General features: G+C 38.8%; 1 protein-coding gene across 2 annotated transcripts in view; it reads right to left on the reverse strand.

Annotated features, from left to right (window-relative positions):
* Window positions 1–15,408, reverse strand: part of GRM3 (glutamate metabotropic receptor 3) — a 217,911-nt gene extending 202,503 nt beyond the window's left edge. For both annotated transcript variants that reach the window (XM_073238900.1, XM_017669587.3), the window contains exon 1: window positions 14,433–15,408. The gene's annotated coding sequence lies outside the window, so the exon portion shown is untranslated. The remainder of the gene's footprint in view (window positions 1–14,432) is intronic.
* Window positions 15,409–20,595: the final 5,187 nt, after the last annotated feature.

Genomic DNA, 20,595 nt, shown 5'->3' on the forward strand with positions numbered 1-20,595 from the left:
CCCAGAACACATTCCTCAATAGCTACCCTTATAATTTACATTGCAACACAATTTTCTTTTTAAAAGCATTAAGCAAATCTTGTTGTTAAAAAAAAAAGGAAAGGTACTTTGTTTGTGGTGATTCTTAAACCTCTGATGCTAATCTGAACCCCTTAAGAGTAACTCACTTTTGCCTGAAATACTGAATGAAGGGTAAGGATGCCACTTAAATATTTTTTTAAAATCTTAAAATGTAGAGTTTTGAAATTAGAAATAAAGATGTTTGAGGGCAGGGGGCCATTTTGTTTTGTTTCATTTTGTGTTTTGGTTTGCAGTGCCTAACTTAGTAGAAATTAAACATTGTGTGGTTAATTAGCAACTATTGAATGGATGAATAAAAATATCATGTTTAACAGAAGGAAGCTATAAAATCGGCATCAAAAGGTCAATTGCTAACCAGCTAACTGAAATGATACATAGAAGCATGGAAATACCCAACTATAATAAGAATCCTAATGCTTAAAATTTTACTGTCAAAATTAATAGTGTTGCTGTTTATCAGCAAATGCTCACACTTCCTCTTTGCTAGAACTCTATGGGCTAGTTGATATACCAAATATATATTTGGTTTTCACTAACTGCTTTGATAAAGCAGTTAATGAAGCCATGTACACCACAAGCCTTATGTATCTTCACTGATGAGCAAGTTTGGAGTTTTTACTGAGACTGCTTATGTTACCAGAGCATTTTCTTAGGGACTATTTAAAACTGAATTATCAAAGTAAACACTTGCAAACATTCTATTTTCTTTTTTCCTTCTGCCAATGGACTCTTTTATTCACCTTTTCCTCTTTGTTTGTTTTGGGAATTAGGGTTTTCCAATGAGCCTCTGCAGTGTTAACACCTATCTCTAGATACTGAGTGTACATTGCAAACAAGCAAAAATTCCCAGCCTGTCAGAGATCTTCTCCTAGGATACAAGGAAAAGCAAAGTTCAGCTAAACAGCACAATTAATTCACAATCACTTCTGAATGGAGAGAAAAGGTTGTGCTAAGCTGTTCTGTTCTCCTCCTAGGGATTTAAGGTTTACAAGAAGCAAAATTACTATTCTTTCAAAGTTGTCTCTCTTGATTTGTATTCTAATAATTATCTTCTCAGGACCTCTTCCTTCTTAACTTGTAAACTCAGCTTAATAATTCACTTCAAGGGTTAGATACATGTAAATACACCTACTGTGAGAGCTGGAGGGACAGGAAAAGGAATAAAGTAGGACAATTTTCTTTCCTGGCCACTGGTTTCACCAATGTATCAATGATATTTGTTTTATACAAAGGAATTTGAGAATTTTTTTCCCCAGAAAATAAGGGAAATGATTTTTATTTTTGCTTTAAATTCTTTTTTGATATAAAGATTAAAAACATTTCTAGCCTGCCTTTTTAAGCACTGGACAAATTGTGGGGATTAAAAGAACAAACTCTTTGTCAAGAATAAGGCCTTAGACATGATTTTTGTTTTTAGTTGCAGCTGAATCTCAAGCTACTGGAATTAGGAGGCTTTGGGTGAAAATAAGAAACAGTTAAATATATTCTGCTTAATAACACTACCAAATTAAGTCAATATTTGACTATACTACTGGTTTCTATTTTCAACAAAGAGCTAGAATATCACTAGGTTTTGAATTGTTTTCATTTTCAAATTAAAGAATATAAGGTAGTTATTCTGATTTTTTTTTGCATATTATGCTTTCTGGTTTGGGGATAATTTCACCAGAAAGGCAATAGAATCAACCTGTCAAGTTCATGAGATAATACTGCTGGGTCCAAATTCTAGCCATACCCTTACTATATAAATTTGTTAGTGCCTCAGTTTCCCCTTCTAAAAATGGGAATCATAATAGTACCTTAGGGCCATTGTGAGGACTAAGTTTAATATAGGCAAAGCAAATAAGCAGTACCTAGATTATCGTAAGTACTGCTAATAGCAGTAACTTTCTCATTCTCCTAAGAATGCTGTAGAGAACCTGTGTGAACCACATTTATTTTCTTTTGAGAAGTATTGTGACAGAGGTTGCATTAAATGGAACACCTTGAGGTGTTGCTATTCCCTGGAGCTGGTGGGAATTAGTATTATGAAATGAGATTTATGAGTCTGAAAATGTCTGAAATGTGTTTCCATTTATGAGCACTCTGTGGACAAGGAAATCTGCCTGGAAGCTGACTTTCTTGGGAAGTTTACTCAACTCTCAGTTTTTATGGTTAATTTCCTCTATTTCCTTGTTACTTATATTGCACTGTTTAAGATGAGTGAAGAAGAAATGTTTGCAGAATGAGGACAGGTTGAGGAATAAGGAAACATATCAATAGCATTGTTATTAATGATTTGCTATTTAGGCAGCAATCGAAATGTAAATTTGTAAGTAGGACCCAGTAGTTTTTGAGTTTAATAGAATAATGATTTGAACTTGGGATGCTGAATTCTGTCTTCTGTATTGACAAAGTTTTCTTATAGGAACTATATGACTAAAAGGAATCTTAAAGATCAATAGACAATTTCAAAGATGACAGAAAAGAGCTCCAGAGTGATTTAATTACTCACTGCTCCATTTATTTATTTGATCTCTTATTTATTGATCTGTGTGTGACTCACTGCCCTGGGTAACAGATACAGCTGTGAACACGCAGGCTCTGTCTTTTTAGCATTCACTGACTATGGTGGGGAGATAGACAATTATAGTAAGTGTGATGCAGAAACATATAAGGAGCGTGGGAAGTGTGCAGGAGCAAGAAATAACCTATCAGTGGAGATGGGAATGGTAGAGCATTCTAACTGAGTGGGCTAGGGCTCTGGGAGGTTGACCAGCCTGTGGGAAGGCCTGGGGTAAGAGAGGGCAAGGTGTGCAAGCTGTTCAGTTTGACTGGAGGAAGTGGAAGAAGTGTGAGTTGAAAGGGATGAATCACAAAGCTGGAGACATATGCAGATCACAGTGGGGCACGTAAAGCATGCTTTGATTATCCCAAGAGCAGTGGGACATCTTTGGAGAATTTTAGCAGAGAGTAAGTGCTCAGATTTATATTAATATAATTCTGGTGGATGGATTGACAGGTAAGACATGCACCAAGGAGACCAGTGGCTGGCTCTTGCAGAGGCCTGGTGAGAGACCATGGTGGCTTAATCTACCATCTGTGGATAAATGCTCTCAGACCATAACCATGTAGAAAATATTGACTTTTTTTCTAATATTTTTTTCTTTTTTATTAAAGTATCATTGATATACAATCTTATGATGGTTTCACATTAATAACACTGTGGTCTCAACATTCACCCATATTATCAAGTCCTCATTGTCTGTCGGCATAGTAAGATACTATGGAGTCATTACTTGTCTTCTCTGTGCTGTACTGCCTTCCCTGTGAACTGCCTATGTTGTGAGTGTTAATTATAGTGCCCCTTGATCCCCTTCTCTCTCCCTCCCACCCCTCCCCTTTGGTAACCGCTAGTCCTTTCTTAGAGTCTGTGAGTCTGCTGCGGTTTTGTTCCTTCAGTTTTACTTCATTGTTATACTTCACAAATGAATAAAATCATTTGGTACTTGTCTTTCTCTGCCTGGCTTATTTCACTGAACATAATACTCTCTAGCTCCATCCATGTTGTTGCAAATGGTAGGATTTGTTTTCTTTTTATGGCTGAGTAATATTTCATTGTGTATATGTACCACATCTTCTTCATTCATCTACTGATGGACATCTAAGTCTAATTTTCAAATGGTGTTACTTTGATGATTACATTTTCTTTTGACCAAAGTTCCTAAAAAAAGCTTTTTAAAAAACTTTGCTTTTCCTTTATTAAACTAGGGATTTGCTATAGCATGCCTTTTTCTATTGTAGAAGGAAAATGATTAGTTTAATTGTTTGGACTGGTATTTTTCACCCAATAGTTAATTCATACCTACTAGGGATTATTCATCTTTGTGTCTGTTGGGTTCATTTGTGTTTTCTATTCCCATTGCCATTGCCCTAGTTTAGGCCATCATTACCTTTTACCTGAAATGTTGCCATATAAGCCAACCCATCTCCTGACTCCTAAACCTTTATTTCCTCTGATTTATCTTCACATCATGCTTTTAGATTCCCCAGCTCAAATGTTTTCAGAGGTTTCCCTCTGCCTGCAGGAGGAGTGTTAGCTATTATCCTATCTGCCTTTAGAGTTTTGCCTTCTACCCTGACCCCATATGCCCTACCCTTAAACTAATCCATGTATACATTGCCCCTAAATATATCTCACATTCTACTGTTATACCTTTGCATAGGTATAGAATTATTCTCTCCACTTTCTGAATCTTTACTATTTTTAAAGGTCCAGGAGAGAAGCAACATTTTTACCTGACACGTTCTACAGTTATGCCAAGCAGAAATTGTATTAACCACTTAGGGGTCTCACAGGTGAGCTCCTGAATTTTGCTGTTACTATACTTACATGTGCATGTATCTAATTTCTGCTATAAAATTATAAATTCTTAGGGAGACTGTGACTTTTTCTTCTCTGTATCTTCCTCAGTACCTTGTCCAATATCTCGAAAGTGTGGATATTCCATAAGGACTTACTTAATTTAGTGTCACTTTTCATGCCATATTTAACATTTTTTATATGGCATTATTTTGTTTGATGTCTTTAGGAAAATGGTATAGTTTATGGATTAAAATTAAGATTGTAGCAAAAATTTTAATTTTTAAAATGAAACATATGAAGGGGAGAAATTAATGTTAATATTTTAGCACAGAAGATACCCAGTAAATAAATAAAAAATTTAAAATAGGATTCCTTCATTTACTAAATATGTGTTAAATATTATATGTTGCGTTCATTATTTTAGACTGCTGAAAAAGACAGACAAGATCTTGGTCTTTTTGGAGCTAATTCTAGGTAGGGAGATGGATGAATGTTCCAACCACATCTTAAATTATTTCATGCACACAGATTTCTGTAAGTTTTTATACAGGTAGCTCCATAAAAATTACATTTTTATGGGTTACAAAAAGTTATAATCTGTTTTACTTGGACTATATTACTGTACTTATGAATCTAAAAAAAGCTCTACAAGCATGTATGGTATTATTGGTACCAAGGCACCATGCTAAATCCAAGTATTCCCAGCTACATTGGAAAGAGCAGATATCTAAGCAAGCAAACCCACTACATCACAGTATCCAAAAATATGTTCACAAGGGAGAGCGTATCAGAAATGCTTATGTATGCCAAAGCACATAGCATCGCAACACAGGCTGGGGCTGACTTCAGGCTAGGCAATGGGAAGAGAGAAAGGCCAGAGGCTTAGATGCTTTGTCAGTGGAGCAGTAAAGCAACGGTGCTGCTGGGGCAGTTCTGACACTCAGTGTTTGATCTAAGCTGAATGAGAACAAAAATCCTCCCAATTTTCTTGGTGGCTATTCTGCACTGCTAACGTATCAGTGACTGGTCACTCAATAGGCCCTCACTAAATATCTGGTAAATAAACGTAAATGCAGAGGGAGAGACTGGAGGAGATAAACTGTTATGAGGATAGCCTGGGCTGAGGTTTGGGCAGTAGTAGGACAGAAAGGAAAACACTGTACCAAATGAGTTATGAAGGAGGAATCAATAAAGGACTAAACAGAAGGAAATGTCATAGGCAATTCCAAGATTTTGAACTACTTTTGGGGGAAATGATGGTGCCCCTCCTAGAATCTGGAAGTCAGAGGGAAGGAGCTGGTTTGGGCTTTTGGCTTTGCTACAGGGAGCTGTGGCGTCAGTGGGAGAGTCCAGTGGGGTGCCATTACCTGGCGTAGCACCGCAACCACCATAGAAGGTAAGGAAACCAGGCTCTGCCAGGGACACGGTGTAGTTTTCAGCAACTTATCATTGTTGTGCCTGAGTTTTAGAAATTGTTTTCTAATGTTTGGGAGAGTGGGGGCAGGGGAGGTCTATTTTGTATTTCTTTTCTCTTCATGAAATTGGTTATTAAATGAGCAGTGCAAGTGAGCACAAAGAGGTTGCACAGACCCCCTAGGAAGTAAAGTTGGTGGTCCATCCTGAGCCTTCCCACCCCCAGCTGCCTGTCCCTCATTGCCTCTTCAGCTTTCTTCCCATGTGGCTCTGAACGCTGCTCAGGAAACTATCTTTGGCAGTTTGTGAGGATTGCCAGCTTCAGCTAAGCAACCATTCATTTGAACGAAGTAGAAGCCGAGTGGAGAATGTATAAGAAGTTGCCAAATGAGGTTTTTCTTTTTCTCCTACTCTGCATATCCGGAGGGCAACGGGGAGAACTGTGACAAAATAATGTTTACCCACATCCCCTAGCTCATAAGGATGTAGTTGCAAAGATAATTCGGGTTTTAAGTGTGCTGTTATTCAAAGCTAGAAGCATTTCTATTCTTAGAAATAAAAATGTTTTCATTGATGATACTTTTCAAATACCAATAACTTCCTTTTCCAACATCTCGATATTGCAATTATAAAATGTAGGATACAAGAAAAGAGACTGAGAAAGCTCCCTAATAAGAATATCCAACAGATATATGTTTTATGTGTTTGTATATTTTAGAGGACTTTACTGTAGGTGATAGAAGAAAAATGCCTTTGCAATGAAAGCAATATGAGGTTTCCAGAAAAATGAATCTATTGATACAACTCATGGAGAGTGTGCTTTACTAGTTGAGTTTAATTAATTAATTAATGCTCAGGTTTGCAGAATTTATTTTAGACAACTGGTTGATTACAGTGGACTAATTAGAGCCATGTTGACCTTGGACTTCCCAGCCTCCAGAAAGCTAAGAAATAAATGTCTGCTGTTTAAGCCACCTATTCTGTAGTACTTTGTTACAGCAGCCTGAGCAGACTAAGATAGTAGGGTTTCTCAAACTTGAGTGTGCATAAAATAATCTACAAGTGTATTTTATACACATACTCTAAACCCCAACCTAAAGGAAATTTGACTGGGATGCATCTGTCCCAGTATTCTTCATTTTAAGTAAAGTTCAAAGTGATTCTGATGCAAGCTTTTCTGGGCAATGATAAAAGACTCTTTATAGCAGAGGTAAGAAGACCGACGGCCGATGTGCAACAGCTGGGACGGTGGGAAGGGAAAGGAGAGGCAAAAGGCTCTGACTTCGCTCTTCAGCTTCCTCATTGTTTCCTACTTCATATGTTTCAGCCTTTTCCATCTTTGGTAATTTAAAATTACCAAATTCCGTACCTACATCATACAGCAACAAACACAAATTTAGGATTTTAGAAGGAAAGAAAGTGGGGAGGTTGGGCACTCTGTAACACCTCAATCTTTTCCTACCACAACTCTATTTGTTCAATAACTAAAGGGAAGGGCTCTTTCCTCTCAAATTTCTCTATCATGCTTATTCAGGAAATCATAACCAAAGAAAGGATTTTCTTAAGCAAATTGTGAAGTAGGCAAAAATTGTGATTGCTCACTCTGCCACTCTTTCCAAAACAGAGAAAGTTAGCCTGAACCTATGAGGCCATGTGTGAACGGTTAGTATACTAGGTGGATCTAGAAATGTGTGGTCTTCTCTACTTGGATGAAATACTTCAGTTTAAAATTCAGAGATTTTAGAAACCAAGGCAGGTGGTGGAGGCAGTTTTTTTTGGAGGGAGTGGGGCTTTAGCATTCAAGATATTTTTGCCAAGAGCAGGCCTTGAGTAAGGTCTATGGAGGACGTGTGTTAGGAATCTAAGTTCCATGTCTTGGCTTCTTATTAATTTTGAATTGAGGTATGGTCTGGTCACCAATATGTCTGGACTAGACAGAAATCACTGTGATCAATACATCAGCATGGAGAGGGTCTTTGCTTTTTTAGGAAAAATAAGAGGCTTCAAAATAGAAACAGTTAATTATATTCTCCAGATCTCATTTTCTTCTTGAGGCAAATACAAATTCCAACTTTTTCTGACCTTGTAGTGCCATCTCCCAAATCGGACATATTTTTGTGAAAGCAGTTTCCATTATACTATATTCACCAACACATGGTGCATTGAAGCTGTTAAGCAAAATACAAAATATTACTAATAATCTATCTGCTGTGTATTATTAAACAATCCACCAGATGGACAGATCTGTGTTACCCATTCATTTTTTTATGTTCGTAAAATATTCAAACACAAAACACAAATCAGAGAAAGACTTTCAAGTAAAGACTCATATTTCAGCTCTTTGGTTGTCTGAAATGAAATATAAATTTAGGCAAGCAAGACAGCAGGTTTCCTACCTGTAGCAAAGCAATCAGGTCAGAGAATTGCTCATGGGTTTTTCTAGAGACTGAGTCTTTGGAATTACCAGCCGGTTATTTGCTTCTCTTGTTCTTAGTGTGTTTAAAAGTTGAATCCCTTGACCCCATCCATTTCAACTTGTGTATGTTATGAATAAATGCCTAAATGTGTAAAAAGCTTCCTACATAAAGATGAATGACTACTTTAGCAGGGTAAAGAAATTTAAAAAGTTTAATAGTCTAGAAAACATTTTTACCAGCTAATTTTCCTGGTGGGAAAATAGGTTGTAAAGAGGAGAGAAACATCAGCATTGTAGGCATACGAAATGGAATTGCTGTTCACCTCTGTGCTGTCTAGCTGTGAGACTGTATTCTTGCCACTGGATTTAGTTGTAAGATTGGGATGTTCATTGAAATTAGGCTCCAGGAAATAAATTGAGATCACATTTTCACACTCAGTGTTATTTCTCAGCTTGTTAATAAAGCTACCAACTTCATAAGACTTTCCTAATTCTCCTTTTTCCCCTTAGTTGTAGTTAAGTGTAGATACTTTTCTGGTTTATTTCTTTCATTTGCATTTCTTTGCCCCTCAGCAGACACTGTCTATGTGGGGGTGGGGAAAAGCCGAGCCTGGGGAACTCTATTCTGTATTCCATTGTAGAACTGCTTCTTAACCAAGGGAGGTCCCTCTACTTGGAGCTCAGATAGTATTTAAACGAATAGTTGAATGAATTGAAGCCCAGCGTGAAAATAAATTGGGAGGCAATGTAGCTTAGCCATAAGCACCGCAGGACTTGATGTAAGAGTAAGTTTTGAATTCTAGCTCTTGCCTGTTAGCTACCTGAACTGGGGGAAATTACCTTTATCACTTTGGGCCTCCCTTCCCTCTCCTGTACAATAGGGACCATAGTACCTACATCATAGGATTCTTGTGAGTTACTCAGTCCAATAATCTATGTCATGTTTTAGCAGACTTCTCAACACATGGTTATTGCTCAATAATTATTATCAATTATTAAGACATATCATTAGTGTTGTCACTTCACAACATCTAGCACAGTGTCCTTAGAGAGTGTCAGAATATCTGTATTTGAAATTTTAAATCTAAATACATCTTTTAAATGAAGGAACAGACTTTTTTTTGGTTGATAATTCTGGGAACCTCTTCTCTAGAGTTTCAAGTTTGATTTTTGGAATATCTTTAACTTCATACATGTATACGTTTAACATTTCTGTGTCTTCCCATTGCATGTCCTGAATCTTATTTTGATTATAATAGGTGCTTGATAAATATTTATTGACTAGTTGCTTCCCTCATTAGATACTTCTTCCTTGTGATGGTAACCCTTTTTTTTAGAGGAGTCTCTTCAAACTGTTATGCTTTTACTACTCTGTTGTCACATATATAGATTGTAATTTTTTTTAAACTATGAATATAGGATGGTTTTAAAATTTTCTACTTGTCTGGTGCATACCTATACTCACTCAACTGAATTTACTCAAATGTGTGTGTGTGTGTGTCTGTGTGTGTGTAGTGGTGCACAGGAAATAACAGTGAAGTAAATTCTGATGAGGAATTAAAAATGAGAGCTACCTGGGACTTTCTGCAGAGATTTCATCTCTATATATAGTTTTATTTTCAAGCATGATGTTCTAGTCTATGCTTATAGAAATTATATCTGAATGTTTTATTTCTTTGTCCAGTTCTTAAAGTACTGTGTACAATTTCCATTCCATAAAAAGATTATCATTTGGTGAAGAAATATTATATTCTGTGTAGACACAGACTTCTTAGAATGCCGTTTTCCCAGGGAGAAGTTACAAGTCTATTAATGGCCTACTTTTCCTATACCAAGAAAATTGATTTCCCCTTTGTTTCTAAGGAAAATCATTTTAAGGGTACTCACCATGTGATAAATGGCACTGTAAAAACACTTTGGGGCTTCAGGAGGGAGAATATGGATTTTAAAGTTATTTATTCTGCACAGTCTAATTTTATTCCCTGAAAGATATATTCAGGTTTGGAATGCCACTTCTCCTTACTATTACTTAGACTTAATCTGCATGAATGTTACTGGGTACAATCTAATTAATGCCCACCAAGCAGTAAAGAGGACAGCATTAAATTATGTTTTTAGCTGCTGATTCACTTTACTCTTACTCCTGTATTTTCTGGACTTGCCAAGTGTAACCCTAGGAACTTACTTCCTGATTTCTATCAGTTACTCCTCTACTGTCTAGCAGAGATTGCATTTCAGTGCCTTGGATTTGGTGAAACAATTGAGTGGGATGGTGAGTCTACCAAGATATCTTGGAACCAGATTTTAAGTGAACAAAGTGAAAACCTGTTTCTCTCTTTTAGTTATTTCAGGCTTTTCTATTTTTAAAGTAACCTTCACATATGGTACCTCCATGCAAATCTCAATATATTCCATACTGTTATATGCATGATTTGAGCTTGCTTTTCAGAGTATAGCGATGAATTCAACCTTAATTCTACTGGCTTTTCAGATTGCTTTAGTATGAAAGGGGCTACTGTATTTTAACAGGATTCCCTATATGGTGTTAATGTACACATCTAAACTACATATGCTGTGGTATTCCCGACACATTTTATTAATTATGGAAATCATTTTCATTTCAAAAGTGGAATTTACATGACAACAGCTTCTGGGGCTCAATCGAGCATCAGACCAGCATGTCACAGAATTCCTTTGTAGTGTGGGTGTTGACAGGATTCTGCTGACATCAAATTTGCAGTGAAAATGTCTCATAAATGTGCATTCACATAGAACATTACTTACAGGGGATCATCTTAATATTCATATAGGTCATTGATGTCAGAGATGGAAAATTTCCTCACACTTCCATTAGTAAAATAAATTATTAGGGATATATAATCATATACATACATAAATGACCTGAAAGACGTGTCTTAAGTATTTAGGAAAGCTGTCCAGATACAGAATTGTCACCTTTGTCTTATCTCCTAAAACTGTATAAAGCTTTTGTATTCTGTAAGTCCTGTATAAATGTTCGATGAGGACTCTAAATCAGGTAAGAGAATGGACTGGTCCAGGGGGATTATAACAGGGGGTAAGTTAACAGGATAAAATAGAACCAGGGGAAAATTAGGCTGAATATCACAACAAAGTTCTTAATAGGGAGATCTATTAGACTGTGAAATAGTCTTTCAAAGGCTCTAGAAGAAGCCATTACTTGAGCCATTTAAAATAAGACTGGACCGAAATACTCCAAAACACAGTATGCTATGGGGACCAAACCTACATTAGAAGTAGAAGGAGGGGGATGACCTAATAGTTTTTAGTGTCTCTGTGATTACTATGATTGTACTCATTTTATGTGTTCAGTCTTGGTGGATAATCTTCTACAATTTTATGCTGCTTCTTGGGAGCAATTTCAACAAATTCATCTGATGCAGAATTGGATGCATTTAGCAGAACAAGAGATGAAAATGCACAATAGACTCAGTGTAAAATAGCAAAACAAGACAACTATGGATAAACACTACTCCTTTTTTGGGGAGTAACCCCTGGAGAAACTGATTCTCATCCTGGAACTCTGGCCTTATTCCATTGTGCATAAGTATATCCTGTCCTCCTAGTTTTCCATGGAAATTAGGTATTAATTTTCATTTCCTTTGTTTAATGATATCTTGGGATGATGTTGAGGGGAGGACAACAGATTGAAACATTTCATCTCCATGCCAATGGGCTATATTTTGGCAGGAGGTAGCTAGGTTCCTGGGAAAAAAATCATGTGCTGCTTGTGACTGATATCTATTAGAGTCATGGAAGAGAAAGAGAAAATGGTTTAATTTGAAAAAGAGTTTGACATGAACTACGAAAGAGGAAAAGGTACCCAGGGAAATTACAAAAAATAAGACCATCCTCAATCTTGTGTGATTCTGGTGATCACCTGTCATGAAGTAGAGAAGTGAGGCGGGTAACCTTTTGATAATTATCCTAGTTCTTTCAATAGTAAAAATATTAAATTTAATTCAAAATAAATACCATTCAATTTTCTGCTGCCTTTACATTTGTTCAACTTGCCCATTTTATTTTCAGTGACATAAAATCAGAGATGAACTTATCATTTTAATGTTTAGTAATTGTGGGGTAAATCATCTGATTTACACTCATATTTTTCCATGTATACACCACAACTTTTAAAAAAACACCATCAAACACAAATAAGTGGGTCATAGGATATGTTTCAATTATTTATACTATTTTCTGTTTATGTGGCTTTCCATACAATTCTCTACTTGGTGATTACATATTCCTAAAGTGTGAAAAATACCATTCAATTTAAATAGAGAGGTACCTCTCTCCTCCAAGTACCCAAATTTAACCTATTTCTTGTGTTGCTATAATTTTCTAAGATTTAGGTTTTAGATTTCACTGGTAGGTATCTAATTTATCGTAAAGAGGTTTTATACCTAGATTTTTTTTGGGGGGGTGAGAGAACTTAAGAATTCTAAAAGATATTCTTACCATTTGTCCTTTTGAGCCCAATGAATATAGATATTCTGGAATTTTCATTGTTTTATTTGTGAAAATACAAGTTTCAAGACTTCTCATTTTCCATCCTGAGCACCTGTTTTACTCCAAACATAAATCAAGACAGCCTCAGGGCATGTCTATTAGCATACCCAGGTTCTCCTGCTGTGTGATCAGAACCTGAAAGGAAGGACAGCTAAAACCTACAGGTGTGAGAAATCCTTGTAAAGATAGACACTGCCATTATGAGAGGAAAAATATATATCACTTCATTAAGGTGTGGTGTGTAATAGCTTCCAAAATCTATTCAAAATCTATTGTGCTTTTTGGAGAAAAAAAGGTGTGTAGCACTACAGAATCATTAACTAATAAATAGAGTGTCCTAAGCATCTTTGGTAATTCACGGGAGTTTAATGTAATAGGAATCTAGGCGTTTTTAGTCATGCCTATAATAAAATATACTTACACAATTTGAGTTCATGTCCCCCTCAGGTAGAAGCTTTAAAATATGTGATTAGATAAACCAAAGCTGACTTAGATTTAGGTAAATGATTGTTTCTCTCCAAACCAATGCTTTTTTCTCAAGGAAGCATAATATAGCTCTACTGAAGAGTTCTAAGAGTTGGTGGCCCAAATAAATTTAAGCAGAGAAACTCAAAGAATGAGCTGAAATCCTTAACTCAAATCATATTTAACCTCAACTTTGCATTTACCAATTTTTAAGTATCAGTATATATATCTCAAATATGTCACTATTCAAATAACAAATATTTTATCAGCAAATGAGCTAAGCACTTGACCGCGGATCATTAGATGTGTAAGGTTTCATGATTTGCTATCAAAATTTGCCATGCTTTAAAATTCTTAAAAGGCAAGGGCATATCTCCCCAAGGTATCTGCCTGAAAGTGTTGTACCTTAGAGAATATCTTCTAAGAACTAGGGAACTAGGGAAGGAACTAGAAGGAAATTTAAATGAAGTCCTTAAGAAACAAGCTTATTGGATATATTGCCTAGTCTATTTCTGGATCGCGAATCTCCCGCCCTCTCTGAGTTACCTCACTGTCAGATAAGAGAATGGAACAGGGTCGATGAAGAGATACTCTCTCAGTCTGGCTTTTCGCTCAAGCCAAAAGGAGCAAAAGGCGTCGAATTAGGGCTCCTTTCCAAGAGTACTTGTAGGAAAGCGGACCTTTGGCCGCCTCTGGCTGCAGAGCGTATCCAGCTGCAGCACGGACCAGGTGCCCACCTCGTCTGGCAACCTCCACGCCCACATGCCACTGCTAGTTAGGCAGCCAGTCATCGCTAGGGCTCCTGTGCACAAAGCCTAAGGAGCCCCGGGATAGAAGCGAATCCTGAGCCTAGAGAGGCATGGAGGTGGTTGGTTCACGAGACTGTTCTCTCTGGGGGTCTGCGAGCACTAGTTAGTCCCTCCATATCTCGCACCCTGGCCGCACATCTGTGCCCTGAAATCGGCCGCTCTCCCGGAGATTCAGACGTGAGCGCACATACAAACTCTAATCCACGCACACCCACCGCGCCTCTGCCCCCCACCCTCCCTACCCCCGCAGAACTGCTCCGCGTTCTGCCTCAACTTTCCCGGCTGCACCTGCTCCACGCGGCACCCGAGCCGTAGGCGCCCCCCGGAGGGACATGTCCCCCTCTGGGCCCCTTACCTCGCACCAACTCCTGGCAGGGACTGGAGCTGACTGTGGTGGCAGCCGCTGTGGCTGAGCCGGCACCCGGGCTCTGGCTCATTGTTGGTCCTCCTCATCCGACACAAAAGAGGTGGCTTGCTGGCTTTGTCCTTTCCAAATCCGAGGGAGAACTTATTTTGCCCCCGAAATGGCCAACTTGTGCGCGCCGCTTCCTGTCACAGTGCCCTCTACCCCCGCCCCATCCCTGCTGCACGCTGGACCACTGCCCGGTGGCAGAGCATCCAGGCCTCCGAGTCAGTGGGGAGTGGGAAAGGGGAGGCTGGGAGGAGAATGAGGGAGGAGGTTGGGAGAAGGGGGGACCCAGTGGCCTTCGGCGGAGGGGAGGGGAGCAGTTCCCTCTGAGTCCCTCTTATTTTCTGTGCAGACCCGCTTCCCGGGCACCGAAGCAACTTTCCTTCACCTTGGCCAGGCTGAAACCGTCGCATCTAACTGGGACTCTCAGCAGAGGCACGGACCTTCTGGCATTCTCTCCTTCTCCTTTTCTCTTTCTCCTTTCCTGCGTCTCTCGTTCGCCTTTTCCCTTTCGCCCTCCCCCTTCCTCCCTCCGTATATAGGGGTGTATCTGCAGAGTCTTCAGTGAGCCAGGGTACCTAGACGAGAGGATTATTAAACGGAAAGCCAGGGCGGTTTTGCTGGCTGCTTTGCCTCACTCTGAGATAATTAGGCAGTGCATGCAAAGGTTGGTGGATTTCAGAGGGGTGGGGTGAAGGGGCGTGGGGCAGCAGGGAGATCCGCGGCTCCAACTTGGACGCTTTGCTAGAGCTCTTGCGTGCGGGAGAGCAGGGGCTCACAGTCAGCCCTGGGAGAACTCTCCTGCGATCTCCGTGCAGCGGCCTGACCGCTGGCTGGAGAAGGGGAGAGCTCAAGCTGGAGGGAAGGAGTGAGCCTGGAGGCCGGTGTGCAGCTCTGCCCCACTCGCCGCTCAACTGCACATTGTGAGCCCCTGGAGAGGGCTTGGGCAGAACAATCTCTGGGTCACGCTGGAGGGAGACGCTCCTGTTTCCTAGCAACCCTCATCAATCTTCTCGGGATTGCTCCCTCTGAAGGAATTCGATTGGACAGCCCCTGGAGGGAAGTCACACCCCTTCAAGAATGCTGGGCTACTGCTTGTTCGCATTCTCCCAAATTTCTCGGGTGGAATAAGATTAGAGGGGAGCGCTGAATTATCTTCCTTCTTATGCTCATATGCTAGCACACCGCCTCCTTGCAGCAACCCCCTTCCACCCCCACCTTGGTCTTATAGTCCTACTTGTAATTAGCAGACACAGCGAACATTCTCTCCAGAACCTCTTCTTTCTTCTTAAAATTAAATAAACAAAAAACCTTAAATCGGTGACGTAGGCACAAAAGAGAAAAAAGCACATGGAAATAGCTTTAATAGGCTCTGAGCTACAGATAAAATCCTATAGGTAAATTCTGGGTATTTTTTTTTCTGTTTAGAAATGTGTTTAATTTCAGAATCAACATTTCACTGTCATTTAATTTTTCCACTTTGATATACTAACTTTCTTTTAACCAAGGGCTAAGTTATATGTAGCCAGAGACAATTAAACTTAACGTTTTAATGCTACATTCATTCTTTAATATTTAATGCTAGGCTGTTTAACAACTGCCTTTTGTAATCTAGCCAGAACATTTAAACTACAGAAGTAATTTTATCACCGACTCTTTTAGAGAGCCAACAATACTTAGAAGCCATGTGCACTTATATATTCCATTGTGAATGTCACTAAAACCAGAATGTGTTGAAAATTAAAATGTTATTAAATGGTGAAACTCTAAAAATTATCAAAGTTCCCCTTCCAACACCATTGTTCCTGGAATGCAATAACAGTGCCCAGATAAAAGCAAAATCACTCTTTCTTTGTACCTCATGACTATTATCTAACATGCACTGCACACAAACACATTGAACTTCACTAAGCCTTTTTGCAATGGCTGTCCCATAGACAAGGGTACATCAAGGAGCAGTGACACAACAATGGAGAAGATAAAGATCTATAAACTGCACCACAGGCGTGAAGCCATGTTGACAGCTTTTGGTTTCTTTCAAAATGCTACAGAAGATATCTGCTTGCCTTTCGAAGACTTTATTGGAATCAGGTGACATTGGGAGAAGTAGAAGAGATCTATGTTTTTATCTCATTAAAAAAAGAAAAACAGCTGTGTTTTCCTAAAAGCAATCACTGATGTACAGGCTGAACTGCAGTGCCATAGCCTGTATCTAGATCATTTAATGCACTGAGGTGGTGATGATTAGAGCCTGAAATACTGAAGCAAATTATCAATCTGTTACCAAAGCTAGCCTTATGGGACACTTTCCCTTTTTCCCCTGTCACGGACATGCAAAGAAATGATGATTGTAAGGGCTTTTCAGCCTGGTGGAAGCAAATTACATGAATTTGATTCCTTAACTGCTATCATTTTGGAGCTGTGTGACCTTGGACAAATTTCTTAACCTCACTGTATCTTGGTTTAATCATTTATAAAATGGGAATAATAATTCCTCATCCCTCAGAGTTATTTTGAGGATTTATAAGTATCTTGTAAGCAGTATGCCAGGATTGATTATGACTATTAGTCTCTAGTTTATAGTGAAGCAATGGTATGTTAATTGTTGAGCCATGTGTATTATTTCATTGAAGACAGTCTTGTACTTTCATTCTCCTTTTTAAGTTAACTTAAATTCATCCATGACTGAGAAAAAGGCTTTAACTTAAAATGCTTATTTGTTGGTGTGTGTGTGTGTGTGTGTGTGTGTGTGCACATACATGTTTTCAAGTTTTGTTTAAAAAAAGCCTTAGGGGTAGGACGAAATAACAATCTCTTGTTAAGTGGCATTTCGATTAGGAAATGACATCTCTCTTTCTCCCCTGCCTCCCCCAAGAATTCTGGGCTCCATTTCTAACCAATTCTAGTCCTTTTTAAGTATCTCTGATGTAGCGTGTTGGTCTTTAACAAAACTTTTCAAGTCAAACACATGTGTTTGAACATCAGAGTATGTTTTCTGCTTCATATTTTAGTTTGATTAATTTTTACTGATCTGTGTATATTTATTTGAATGATTAATCATGAAATTTCTTCTTAGAACCCTTTTCTATGAATGACTTGACTTCTGCTCTAATGCCATTTTAATATGACCCATAAAGCATACCGTCCTTTATTTAGAAATAACATTGAGAGTTGATATGCTATCATCATTAATTACAAATAAATGCCTTCTATGTCCCCATACCAGAGTTTATTCTCACTAGCCTTCCGTTTGGAGTAAATCTCCATCAGCTATATCCAGAAATCCAGTTAATTACTAGTTTCTAAGACCAGTCAGCACTGTGCAATATTTTGATCATACACAGGGTGATTGACCAGGTGTTCAGTTTGTCTGGGACAGTTTTGGTTTACATATGTTACCTGAGTGTATTCATAGTGCCCACTTTATTTTTCAAAAGTGTTAGGTTTGGGCATTAAATTAAATAAATGGCCACTTGTACCCTCTTATCATTTGGATGGTATCTCTTGCCTCAGCCTTCCCTTATTCTACCTGTCATGTGACTGTTAAATTACTCCGTGTAACTCTACTTCTAGGATAGAAAGGATCAGTTCTACAGTCCTAATACAGAAGTGTCTGTAAATATGTAGTATACATTTTAAAATATTAAAATTTATATTAATTTGCTTATAAATGTCCCATATTTATTTTCAACTTCTTTTAAAATATGTTTTCCCTTGGATCATCTGTAAATTCTGATTCTAAATACCATTACACAAGATAAAAATATTTTAGTCTTAAGTTTGACTGAAGCTACCAGGCAAGAGTTGCCCTCCTCCCTGGGCTGGATTTGAGTGGAGCATCTTAAAACCGCATGCATAAGAGTCAGAGTTCAACCAGCTGAGAAAGGTGGGAAATTAGAGCTTAGAGAGGGTTTGGTATGCTCTAAATATGCCAGCAGAGGATGGGAGGGTATGTGCTTTCGTCTCACTTCATGTCTCATGAGGGGTGCTGCTACTAGGGTGGGGAGACTGCTGCTAGTTCCCCCGGCGTTGGGGTGATGTAATAGACTGTCTTTTAATTCACCGAAAAATATAAAATGCAAGAGGTCATGTGTAGATCTGTCTCCCAGAGGGCTGGCAGAAAAGAAGGCTGGACTTGGTGGATAACTGCGCCCTCACGTATGACAGGTGAAAGAGGTTGGTGTTCTATGCACTGTATGCGGGGAGAGTGAGTGAAGAGCAGGAGATGAATTTTCTGAGGCGCTAACCAGAAGGACTGGGTGGAGGGACTTTGGGTCCCCAGCAGACAGTCTGCCGAGGGCCCAGGGCTGCAGTGACGTGACTGCGCAGTTTGCACTCTGCCCCGAGGTGCCGAGCAGAAGCGTGTGAAGGAGAAGTTTGCCCAGCATTTAGGTGCAGGGCTGCATCCACAAGGTGGGAGGGTGCCTTTTTGTAATTCATCATTCCGGAAGGGTCTAGGAAAAGCCTAAAGGTGAAGTGCAGATCACCGGGGGCCTCAGGCAGGGTAATAAGTGCCCAGTCACAAAATCCTCTCCAGAATCAGGTCAGATTCTGCAATGAGAGTCCTCAGACTCGAGGGTCTTCAAAGAACTGATTAAATCGGGATTAGGAAATTCAGCTTTGAACACCTGCTAAACCCAGACAAAGCAGTGCCAGATCAGTAATGATCAAATAGGACTTTTCTAATTCCTTCATACCTTCTACCTGTGACCTCTTCAACTCTGAGAGATCAAAAGCTCCATCTCCTGCTTGAGGTGAAGGAGGAGGAAGAGGAAGAAAAGCTGCTGGCTGAGTAGAGAGAAGATCCTGCCAGGTCCCACTGCGGGCCCCCTCCTGCTGCTCTTCTCAGATGGGGGCAGGAAGAAGCTGTAACTCAGAAGGACTTTGGCATTTTGATTATTACTCTTCATTGGACCTAACTCCACCCGAGTCTGGGTTTGTTTGTTTCATATTAAATTTAAAAAAGGAATTTTTATGGGGGAATAATCTGAAAATCAAGACACCAGCCTGGGATTATATCCAAGCGGATAGAGAAGAACAAGTCCCATAGGGAAGATATGCAGGATCAATGGTGAGAGCAGAATCATTTTGTTTTTGTGTTGTTTTATGGAGCCTCACTTATTAGGTATAGGAATGTTCTGATCAGTATTTTGAATCCTTTTGCATTTTTTTTCTGATTCTCATAAAGGAAAAAGAATAGCCCGTGTATATTTACTATTATTTGTTTTTGTACTGCATATTGTATAATTAACAGCTGAATTAAGGTTGGTTCTAAACTTGAATAATCAAATATTATAATGCCTATGGCCCTCAAATATTTTCTTTGGAATATTTAAATTTTCAATCATTAAATAAATGATAATGAAAATAAGTATTAATAAAATTAGCAGATTCTTCAAAAATGCTTATCACAAGAAATTGAAATTCTTTTTTATCTGTCTTTCCCATTAGACTGGGAATTTCATGAGGGCAGGCACTATGGCTTAATGTTTGCTTTTATACCCTGGGCCTTAAGGAAATGATGTGTGTGTGTGAGGAGAAGACTTGGTCAGACTTTTGTGAGTGAATGAATCTTTAAAGATTAAAAGACCATATTGACATCTGTTTTTATAGTTGTGTAACCTGAGTTCTGGATGTGGCATGTGTTCCCAAATTTCTGTATAGGAGGAGTTCAGAATTGTTAATCTGATTCATTAATTGTTGACCTGCTTTACCCACTTCATGAGGAGAGTGGGTGTTAGTGCTATCTCTTATCTGTCTCAAGTGCCTAAAACTGCCTGACATGGTGTTGAGCTCAATGGGCATGTGATGAAGGCAAGAGTAAATGGTTGGAAGACCTTCCTAGTGGTCTTGTCTCAATTCTGCATTTTTATAATGAGCAAACTGTTTTTAGTTTCAGGTCTTTTTTAAGTAGCTTTTTTTTGAAGGGGTGGGGATAATAGGATCTGCTGAAGGTTGTGAGTGTTAAAGAGAGTTAAAGCCTCTTGGCACAACCACTGCTTGGAGAATCTAACCTATACAGATAAGCCGTAGCAGAATCACTGCTGTCAGTCTGGACTTGTGACTCCAATCTAAATAAATGGGGCAGACCACAGACACTAAAGGAGTT

This window comes from Manis javanica, chromosome 6 (assembly GCF_040802235.1).
Source record: "Manis javanica isolate MJ-LG chromosome 6, MJ_LKY, whole genome shotgun sequence".
NCBI classification, from domain to species: Eukaryota; Metazoa; Chordata; class Mammalia; order Pholidota; family Manidae; genus Manis; species Manis javanica.